The following is an 11516-nucleotide window of genomic DNA, read 5'->3' on the forward strand; positions in this document are numbered from 1 at the left end:
AGATCGAAGCCAGAAAGAGCTAGCCTGGAAAGCTTTTGCTCAGCCTCATCTGCCCATGCCAGTGCTCACACAGAGGCACAGAGACTGGGGCTGCTTGCTTGTCTTGAAACCTCAAACTTCAAACGTATCTTTGGGTGTCCATGCGGGGGCCTACACGGCCCTGCTCTGAAAATGCGAACGTCTGCAGATAGATCGAAGCCAGAAAGAGCTAGCCTGGAAAGCTTTTGCTCAGCCTCATCTGCCCATGGCACTGCTCACACAGAGGCACAGAGACTGGGGCTGCTTGCTTGTCTTGAAACCTCAAACTTCAAACGTATCTTTGGGTGTCCATGCGGGGGCCTACACGGCCCTGCTCTGAAAATGCGAACGTCTGCAGATTGCTCGCAGCCAGAAAGAGCTAGCCTGGAAAGCTGTTGCTCAGCCTCATCTGCCCATGGCACTGCTCGCACAGAGGCACAGAGACTGGTGACTGCTTGCTTGTCTTGCCACCTCAAAATTCAAAACTGTATGTGGAGGTCCGTGCTGGGCGACTCTGTCAGCCCTGCTCTGAAAATGCGAACGTCTGCGGATAGCTCGCAGCCAGAAATAGCTAGCCTGGAAAGCTGTTGCTCAGCCTCATCTGCCCATGGCACTGCTCGCACAGAGGCACAGAGACTGGGGCTGCTTGCTTGTCTTGCCACCTCAAAATTCAAACGTATCTTTGGGTGTCCATGCAGGGGGCTACGCAGCCCTGCTCAGAAAATGCGAATGTCTGCAGATAGCTCGCAGCCAGAAAGAGCTAGCCTGGAAAGCTGTTGCTGAGCCTCATCTGCCCATGGCACTGCTCGCACAGAGGCACAGAGACTGGGGCTGCTTGCTTGTCTTGCCACCTCAAACTTGAAACGTACCTCAGATGGTTCGTGACGTGCGCCTCGGGCAGCCCTGTTCTGAAAATGCGAACGTCTGCAGATAGCTCGCAGCCAGAAAGAGCTAGCCTGGAAAGCTGCTGCTCAGCCTCATCTGCCCATGGCACTGCTCGCACAGAGGCACAGAGACTGGGGCTGCTTGCTTGTCTTGCCACATCAAACTTCAAACGTAGCTTCGGTGGTCCGTGCATGGGGCCTCTAGCACCCCTGCTCTGAAAATGCGAACGTCTGCAGATAGCTCGCAGGCAGAAAGAGCTAGCCTGGAAAGCTGTTGCTCAGCCTCATCTGCCCAAGGCACTGCTCGCACAGAGGCACAGAGACTGGGGCTGCTTGCTTGTCTTGAAACCTCAAACTTCAAACGTATCTTAGGTGGTCCGTGCCTGGGGCCTCTAGCACCCCTGTTCTAAAAATGCGAACATCTGCAGATAGTTCGCAGCCAGAAACAGCTAGCCTGGAAAGCTGTTGCTCAGCCTCATCTGCCCATGGCACTGCTCGCTCAGATGCACAGAGACTGGGGTGCTTGCTTGTCTTGCCACCTCAAAATTCAAACGTAATTTGGGATTCCGTGGAGGGTGCCTCCCTCAGCCCTGCTCCGAAAATGCGAACGTCTGCAGATAGCTCGCAGCCAGAAAGAGCTAGCCTGGAAAGCTGTTGCTCAGCCTCATCTGCGAATATCACTGCTCGCACAGAGGCACAGAGACTGGGGCTGCTTGCTTGTCTTGCCACCTCAAACTTCAAACGTACCTCAGAGGGCTCGTGACGGGAGCCTCTGGCAGCCCTGCTCTTAAAATGCGAACGTCTGCAGATAGCTCGCAGCCAGAAAGAGCTAGCCTGGAAAGCTTTTGCTCAGCCTCATCTGGCCATGGCACTGCTTGCACAGAGGCACAGAGACTGGTGACTGCTTGCTTGTCTTGCCACCTCAAACTTCAAAACTGTATGTGCAGGTCCGTGCCGTGCGACTCTGGCAGCCCTGCTCTGAAAATGCGAACGTCTGTAGATAGCTCGCAGCCAGAAAGAGCTAGCCTGGAAAGCTGTTGCTCAGCCTCATCTGCCCAAGGCACTGCTCGCACAGAGGCACAGAGACTGGGGCTGCTTGCTTGTCTTGCCCCCTCAAACTTCAAACGTAGCTTAGGTGGTCCGTGCCTGGGGCCTCTAGCACCCCTGCTCTGAAAATGCGAACGTCTGCAGATAGCTCGCATCCAGAAACAGCTAGCCCGGAAAGCTGTTGCTCAGACTCGTCTGCCCATGGCACTGCTCGCACAGAGGCACAGAGACTGGGGCTGCTTGCTTGTCTTGCCACCTCAAAATTCAAACGTAAATTGGGATTCCGTGGAGGGTGCCTCCGGCAGCCCTGCTCTGGAAATGTGAACGTCTGCAGATAGCTGGCAGCCAGAAGGGGCTAGCCTGGAAAGCTCTTGCTCAGCCTCATCTGCCCATGGCACTGCTTGCACAGAGGCACAGAGACTGGGGCTGCTTGCTTGTCTTGCACCCTCAAACTTCAAAGGTATCTTTGGGTGTCCATGCAGGGGCCTACGCAGCCCTGCTTCGTAAATGCGAACGTCTGCAGATAGCTGGCAGCCAGAAAGAGCTACCCCGGAAAGCTGTTGCTGAGCCTCATCTGCCCATGGCACTGCTCGCACAGAGGCACAGAGAGTGGGGCTGCTTGAATGTCTTGCAATCAAAAAATTCAAACGTAAATTGGGATTCCGTGGAGGGTGCCTCTGTCAGCCCTGCTCTGAAAATGCGAACGTCTGCAGATAGATCGCAAGCAGAAAGAGCTAGCCTGGAAAGCTGTTGCTCAGCCTCATCTGCCCATGGCACTGCTCGCACAGAGGCACAGAGACTGGGGCTGCTTGCTTGTCTTGCCCCCTCAAACTTCAAACGTAGCTTAGGTGGTCCGTGCCTGGGGCCTCTAGCAGCCCTGCTCCGAAAATGCGAACATCTGCAGATAGCTCGCTTCCTGAAACAGCTAGCCTGGAAAGCTGTTGCTCAGCCTCATCTGCCCATGGCACTGCTCGCACAGATGCACAGAGACTGGGGTGCTTGCTTGTCTTGCCACCTCAAAATTCAAACGTAATTTGGGATTCCGTGAAGGGTGCCTCCCTCAGCACTGCTCCGAAAATGCGAACGTCTGCAGATAGCTCGCAGGCAGAAAGAGCTAGCCTGGAAAGCTGTTGCTCAGCCTCATCTGCGAATATCACTGCTCGCACAGAGGCACAGAGACTGGGGCTGATTGCTTGTCTTGCCACCTCAAGCTTGAAACGTACCTCAGATGGTTCGTGACGTGCGCCTCTGGAAGCCCTGCTCTGAAAATGCGAATGTCTGCAGATAGCTCGCAGGCAGAAAGAGCTAGCCTGGAAAGCTGTTGCTCAGCCTCATCTTTCCATGGCACTGCTCGCACAGAGGCACAGAGACTGGGGCTGCTTGCTTGTTTTGCCCCCCCATATTTCAAAATGTCTTTAGGGGTCCTTGCCGGGCACATTCAGCACTCCTGCTCCGAACACGCGCACGTCTGCAGATAGCTCGCAGCCAGAAAGAACGAGCTTGGAAAGCTGTTGCTCAGCCTCATCTGCCATGGCACTGCTCGCACAGAGGCACAGAGACTGGGGCTACTTGCTTGTCTTGCCACATCAAACTTCAAACGTAGCTTCGGTGGTACGTGCATGGGGCCTCTAGCACCCCTGCTCTGAAAATGCGAACGTCTGCAGATAGCTCGCAGGCAGAAAGAGCTAGCCTGGAAAGCTGTTGCTCAGCCTCATCTGCCCATGGAACTGCTCGCACAGAGGCACAGAGACTGGGGCTGCTTGAATGTCTTGCCATCAAAAAATTCAAACGTAAATTGGGATTCCGTGGAGGGTTCCTCTGTCAGCCCTGCTCTGAAAATGCGAACGTCTGCAGATAGCTCGCAGGCAGAAAGAGCTAGCCTGGAAAGCTGTTGCTCAGCCTCATCTGCCCATGGCACTGCTCGCACAGAGGCACAGAGACTGGGGCTGCTTGAATGTCTTGCAATCAAAAAATTCAAACGTAAATTGGGATTCCGTGGAGGGTGCCTCTGTCAGCCCTGCTCTGAAAATGCGAACGTCTGCAGATAGCTCGCAAGCAGAAAGAGCTAGCCTGGAAAGCTGTTGCTCAGCCTCATCTGCCCATGGCACTGCTCGCAAAGAGGCACAGAGACTGGGGCTGCTTTCTTGTCTTGCCACCTCAAACTTCAAACGTATCTTTAAGGGTCCGTGCACGGAGCTTCCGGAAGTCCTGCTCCGAAAATGCGAACGTCTGCAGATAGCTCGCAGCCAGAAATAGCTAGCCTGGAAAGCTGTTGCTCAGCCTCATCTGCCCAAGGCACTGCTCGCACAGAGGCACAGAGACTGGGGCTGCTTGAATGTCTTGCCATCAAAAAATTCAAACGTAAATTGGGATTCCGTGGAGGGTGCCTCTGTCAGCCCTGCTCTGAAAATGCGAACGTCTGCAGATAGCTCGCAGCCGGAAAGAGCTAGCCTGGAAAGCTGTTGCTCAGCCTCATCTGCCCACGGCACTGCTCGCACAGAGGCACAGAGACTGGGGCTGCTTGCTTGTCTTGCCCCCTCAAACTTCAAACGTAGCTTAGGTGGTCCGTGCCTGGGGCCTCTAGCACCCCTGTTCTAAAAATGCGAACATCTGCAGATAGCTCGCAGCCAGAAACAGCTAGCCTGGAAAGCTGTTGCTCAGCCTCATCTTTCCATGGCACTGCTCGCACAGAGGCACAGAGACTGGGGCTGCTTGCTTGTTTTGCCCCCCCATATTTCAAAATGTCTTTAGGGGTCCTTGCCGGGCACATTCAGCACTCCTGCTCCGAACACGCGCACGTCTGCAGATAGCTCGCAGCCAGAAAGAACGAGCTTGGAAAGCTGTTGCTCAGCCTCATCTGCCATGGCACTGCTCGCACAGAGGCACAGAGACTGGGGCTACTTGCTTGTCTTGCCACATCAAACTTCAAACGTACCTCAGAGGGCTCGTGACGGGAGCCTCTGGCAGCCCTGCTCTTAAAATGCGAACGTCTGCAGATAGATCGAAGCCAGAAAGAGCTAGCCTGGAAAGCTTTTGCTCAGCCTCATCTGCCCATGGCACTGCTCACACAGAGGCACAGAGACTGGGGCTGCTTGCTTGTCTTGAAACCTCAAACTTCAAACGTATCTTTGGGTGTCCATGCGGGGGCCTACACGGCCCTGCTCTGAAAATGCGAACGTCTGCAGATTGCTCGCAGCCAGAAAGAGCTAGCCTGGAAAGCTGTTGCTCAGCCTCATCTGCCCATGGCACTGCTCGCACAGAGGCACAGAGACTGGTGACTGCTTGCTTGTCTTGCCACCTCAAACTTCAAAACTGTATGTGGAGGTCCGTGCTGGGCGACTCTGTCAGCCCTGCTCTGAAAATGCGAACGTCTGCGGATAGCTCGCAGCCAGAAAGAGCTAGCCTGGAAAGCTGTTGCTCAGCCTCATCTGCCCATGGCACTGCTCGCACAGAGGCACAGAGACTGGGGCTGCTTGCTTGTCTTGCCACCTCAAAATTCAAACGTATCTTTGGGTGTCCATGCAGGGGGCTACGCAGCCCTGCTCAGAAAATGCGAATGTCTGCAGATAGCTCGCAGCCAGAAAGAGCTAGCCTGGAAAGCTGTTGCTCAGCCTCATCTGCCCATGGCACTGCTCGCTCAGATGCACAGAGACTGGGGTGCTTGCTTGTCTTGCCACCTCAAAATTCAAACGTAATTTGGGATTCCGTGGAGGGTGCCTCCCTCAGCCCTGCTCCGAAAATGCGAACGTCTGCAGAAAGCTCGCAGGCAGAAAGAGCTAGCCTGGAAAGCTGTTGCTCAGCCTCATCTGCGAATATCACTGCTCGCACAGAGGCACAGAGACTGGGGCTGCTTGCTTGTCTTGCCACCTCAAACTTCAAACGTACCTCAGAGGGCTCGTGACGGGAGCCTCTGGCAGCCCTGCTCTTAAAATGCGAACGTCTGCAGATAGCTCGCAGCCAGAAAGAGCTAGCCTGGAAAGCTGTTGCTCAGCCTCATCTGCCCATGGCACTGCTTGCACAGAGGCACAGAGACTGGGGCTGCTTGCTTGTCTTGAAACCTCAAACTTCAAACGTATCTTTGGGTGTCCATGCGGGGGCCTACACGGCCCTGCTCTGAAAATGCGAACGTCTGCAGATAGATCGAAGCCAGAAAGAGCTAGCCTGGAAAGCTTTTGCTCAGCCTCATCTGCCCATGGCACTGCTCACACAGAGGCACAGAGACTGGGGCTGCTTGCTTGTCTTGAAACCTCAAACTTCAAACGTATCTTTGGGTGTCCATGCGGGGGCCTACACGGCCCTGCTCTGAAAATGCGAACGTCTGCAGATTGCTCGCAGCCAGAAAGAGCTAGCCTGGAAAGCTGTTGCTCAGCCTCATCTGCCCATGGCACTGCTCGCACAGAGGCACAGAGACTGGTGACTGCTTGCTTGTCTTGCCACCTCAAACTTCAAAACTCTATGTGGAGGTCCATGCTGGGCGACTCTGTCAGCCCTGCTCTGAAAATGCGAACGTCTGCGGATAGCTCGCAGCCAGAAATAGCTAGCCTGGAAAGCTGTTGCTCAGCCTCATCTGCCCATGGCACTGCTCGCACAGAGGCACAGAGACTGGGGCTGCTTGCTTGTCTTGCCACCTCAAAATTCAAACGTATCTTTGGGTGTCCATGCAGGGGGCTACGCAGCCCTGCTCCGAAAATGCGAATGTCTGCAGATAGCTCACAGCCAGAAAGAGCTAGCCTGGAAAGCTGTTGCTCAGCCTCATCTGCCCATGGCACTGCTCGCACAGAGGCACAGAGACTGGGGCTGCTTGCTTGTCTTTCCACCTCAAACTTGAAACGTACCTCAGATGGTTCGTGACGTGCGCCTCGGGCAGCCCTGTTCTGAAAATGCGAACATCTGCAGATAGCTCGCAGCCAGAAACAGCTAGCCTGGAAAGCTGTTGCTCAGCCTCATCTGCCCATGGCACTGCTCGCTCAGATGCACAGAGACTGGGGTGCTTGCTTGTCTTGCCACCTCAAAATTCAAACGTAAATTGGGATTCCGTGGAGGGTGCCTCCCTCAGCCCTGCTCCGAAAATGCGAACGTCTGCAGATAGCTCGCAGGCAGAAAGAGCTAGCCTGGAAAGCTGTTGCTCAGCCTCATCTGCGAATATCACTGCTCGCACAGAGGCACAGAGACTGGGGCTGCTTGCTTGTCTTGCCACCTCAAACTTCAAACGTACCTCAGAGGGCTCGTGACGGGAGCCTCTGGCAGCCCTGCTCTTAAAATGCGAACGTCTGCAGATAGATCGAAGCCAGAAAGAGCTAGCCTGGAAAGCTTTTGCTCAGCCTCATCTGCCCATGGCACTGCTCACACAGAGGCACAGAGACTGGGGCTGCTTGCTTGTCTTGCCACCTCAAACTTCAAACGTATCTTTGGGTGTCCATGCGGGGGCCTACACGGCCCTGCTCTGAAAATGCGAACGTCTGCAGATAGATCGAAGCCAGAAAGAGCTAGCCTGGAAAGCTTTTGCTCAGCCTCATCTGCCCATGGCACTGCTCACACAGAGGCACAGAGACTGGGGCTGCTTGCTTGTCTTGAAACCTCAAACTTCAAACGTATCTTTGGGTGTCCATGCGGGGGCCTACACGGCCCTGCTCTGAAAATGCGAACGTCTGCAGATTGCTCGCAGCCAGAAAGAGCTAGCCTGGAAAGCTGTTGCTCAGCCTCATCTGCCCATGGCACTGCTCGCACAGAGGCACAGAGACTGGTGACTGCTTGCTTGTCTTGCCACCTCAAACTTCAAAACTGTATGTGGAGGTCCGTGCTGGGCGACTCTGTCAGCCCTGCTCTGAAAATGCGAACGTCTGCGGATAGCTCGCAGCCAGATATAGCTAGCCTGGAAAGCTGTTGCTCAGCCTCATCTGCCCATGGCACTGCTCGCACAGAGGCACAGAGACTGGGGCTGCTTGCTTGTCTTGCCACCTCAAAATTCAAACGTATCTTTGGGTGTCCATGCAGGGGGCTACGCAGCCCTGCTCAGAAAATGCGAATGTCTGCAGATAGCTCACAGCCAGAAAGAGCTAGCCTGGAAAGCTGTTGCTCAGCCTCATCTGCCCATGGCACTGCTCGCACAGAGGCACAGAGACTGGGGCTGCTTGCTTGTCTTGCCACCTCAAACTTGAAACGTACCTCAGATGGTTCGTGACGTGCGCCTCGGGCAGCCCTGTTCTGAAAATGCGAACGTCTGCAGATAGCTCGCAGCCAGAAACAGCTAGCCTGGAAAGCTGTTGCTCAGCCTCATCTGCCCATGGCACTGCTCGCTCAGATGCACAGAGACTGGGGTGCTTGCTTGTCTTGCCACCTCAAAATTCAAACGTAAATTGGGATTCCGTGGAGGGTGCCTCCCTCAGCACTGCTCCGAAAATGCGAACGTCTGCAGATAGCTCGCAGGCAGAAAGAGCTAGCCTGGAAAGCTGTTGCTCAGCCTCATCTGCGAATATCACTGCTCGCACAGAGGCACAGAGACTGGGGCTGCTTGCTTGTCTTGCCACCTCAAGCTTGTAACGTACCTCAGATGGTTCGTGACGTGCGCCTCTGGAAGCCCTGCTCTGAAAATGCGAATGTCTGCAGATAGCTCGCAGGCAGAAAGAGCTAGCCTGGAAAGCTGTTGCTCAGCCTCATCTTTCCATGGCACTGCTTGCACAGAGGCACAGAGACTGGTGACTGCTTGCTTGTATTGCCACCTCAAACTTCAAAACTGTATGTGGAGGTCCGTGCCGGGCGACTCTGTCAGCCCTGCTCTGAAAATGCGAACGTCTGCAGATAGCTGGCAGCCAGAAAGAGCTAGCCTGGAAAGCTGTTGCTCAGCCTCATCTGCCCATGGCACTGCTCGCACAGAGGCACAGAGACTGGGGCTGCTTGCTTGTCTTGCCACCTCAAAATTCAAACGTATCTTTGGGTGTCCATGCAGGGGGCTACGCAGCCCTGCTCCGAAAATGCGAATGTCTGCAGATAGCTCACAGCCAGAAAGAGCTAGCCTGGAAAGCTGTTGCTCAGCCTCATCTGCCCATGGCACTGCTCGCACAGAGGCACAGAGACTGGGGCTGCTTGCTTGTCTTTCCACCTCAAACTTGAAACGTACCTCAGATGGTTCGTGACGTGCGCCTCGGGCAGCCCTGTTCTGAAAATGCGAACATCTGCAGATAGCTCGCAGCCAGAAACAGCTAGCCTGGAAAGCTGTTGCTCAGCCTCATCTGCCCATGGCACTGCTCGCTCAGATGCACAGAGACTGGGGTGCTTGCTTGTCTTGCCACCTCAAAATTCAAACGTAAATTGGGATTCCGTGGAGGGTGCCTCCCTCAGCCCTGCTCCGAAAATGCGAACGTCTGCAGATAGCTCGCAGCCAGAAAGAGCTAGCCTGGAAAGCTGTTGCTCAGCCTCATCTGCGAATATCACTGCTCGCACAGAGGCACAGAGACTGGGGCTGCTTGCTTGTCTTGCCACCTCAAACTTCAAACGTACCTCAGAGGGCTCGTGACGGGAGCCTCTGGCAGCCCTGCTCTTAAAATGCGAACGTCTGCAGATAGATCGAAGCCAGAAAGAGCTAGCCTGGAAAGCTTTTGCTCAGCCTCATCTGCCCATGGCACTGCTCACACAGAGGCACAGAGACTGGGGCTGCTTGCTTGTCTTGCCACCTCAAACTTCAAACGTATCTTTGGGTGTCCATGCGGGGGCCTACACGGCCCTGCTCTGAAAATGCGAACGTCTGCAGATAGATCGAAGCCAGAAAGAGCTAGCCTGGAAAGCTTTTGCTCAGCCTCATCTGCCCATGGCACTGCTCACACAGAGGCACAGAGACTGGGGCTGCTTGCTTGTCTTGAAACCTCAAACTTCAAACGTATCTTTGGGTGTCCATGCGGGGGCCTACACGGCCCTGCTCTGAAAATGCGAACGTCTGCAGATTGCTCGCAGCCAGAAAGAGCTAGCCTGGAAAGCTGTTGCTCAGCCTCATCTGCCCATGGCACTGCTCGCACAGAGGCACAGAGACTGGTGACTGCTTGCTTGTCTTGCCACCTCAAACTTCAAAACTGTATGTGGAGGTCCGTGCTGGGCGACTCTGTCAGCCCTGCTCTGAAAATGCGAACGTCTGCGGATAGCTCGCAGCCAGAAATAGCTAGCCTGGAAAGCTGTTGCTCAGCCTCATCTGCCCATGGCACTGCTCGCACAGAGGCACAGAGACTGGGGCTGCTTGCTTGTCTTGCCACCTCAAAATTCAAACGTATCTTTGGGTGTCCATGCAGGGGGCTACGCAGCCCTGCTCAGAAAATGCGAATGTCTGCAGATAGCTCACAGCCAGAAAGAGCTAGCCTGGAAAGCTGTTGCTCAGCCTCATCTGCCCATGGCACTGCTCGCACAGAGGCACAGAGACTGGGGCTGCTTGCTTGTCTTGCCACCTCAAACTTGAAACGTACCTCAGATGGTTCGTGACGTGCGCCTCGGGCAGCCCTGTTCTGAAAATGCGAACGTCTGCAGATAGCTCGCAGCCAGAAACAGCTAGCCTGGAAAGCTGTTGCTCAGCCTCATCTGCCCATGGCACTGCTCGCTCAGATGCACAGAGACTGGGGTGCTTGCTTGTCTTGCCACCTCAAAATTCAAACGTAAATTGGGATTCCGTGGAGGGTGCCTCCCTCAGCCCTGCTCCGAAAATGCGAACGTCTGCAGATAGCTCGCAGCCAGAAAGAGCTAGCCTGGAAAGCTGTTGCTCAGCCTCATCTGCGAATATCACTGCTCGCACAGAGGCACAGAGACTGGGGCTGCTTGCTTGTCTTGCCACCTCAAACTTCAAACGTACCTCAGAGGGCTCGTGACGGGAGCCTCTGGCAGCCCTGCTCTTAAAATGCGAACGTCTGCAGATAGCTCGCAGCCAGAAAGAGCTAGCCTGGAAAGCTTTTGCTCAGCCTCATCTGGCCATGGCACTGCTTGCACAGAGGCACAGAGACTGGTGACTGCTTGCTTGTCTTGCCATCTCAAACTTCAAAACTGTATGTGCAGGTCCGTGCCGTGCGACTCTGGCAGCCCTGCTCTGAAAATGCGAACGTCTGTAGATAGCTCGCAGCCAGAAAGAGCTAGCCTGGAAAGCTGTTGCTCAGCCTCATCTGCCCAAGGCACTGCTCGCACAGAGGCACAGAGACTGGGGCTGCTTGCTTGTCTTGCCCCCTCAAACTTCAAACGTAGCTTAGGTGGTCCGTGCCTGGGGCCTCTAGCACCCCTGCTCTGAAAATGCGAACGTCTGCAGATAGCTCGCATCCAGAAACAGCTAGCCCGGAAAGCTGTTGCTCAGACTCGTCTGCCCATGGCACTGCTCGCACAGAGGCACAGAGACTGGGGCTGCTTGCTTGTCTTGCCACCTCAAAATTCAAACGTAAATTGGGATTCCGTGGAGGGTGCCTCCGGCAGCCCTGCTCTGGAAATGTGAACGTCTGCAGATAGCTGGCAGCCAGAAGGGGCTAGCCTGGAAAGCTGTTGCTCAGCCTCATCTGCCCATGGCACTGCTTGCACAGAGGCACAGAGACTGGGGCTGCTTGCTTGTCT

Source organism: Opisthocomus hoazin, chromosome 13, assembly GCF_030867145.1.
Source record: "Opisthocomus hoazin isolate bOpiHoa1 chromosome 13, bOpiHoa1.hap1, whole genome shotgun sequence".
Lineage (NCBI taxonomy): Eukaryota > Metazoa > Chordata > Aves > Opisthocomiformes > Opisthocomidae > Opisthocomus > Opisthocomus hoazin.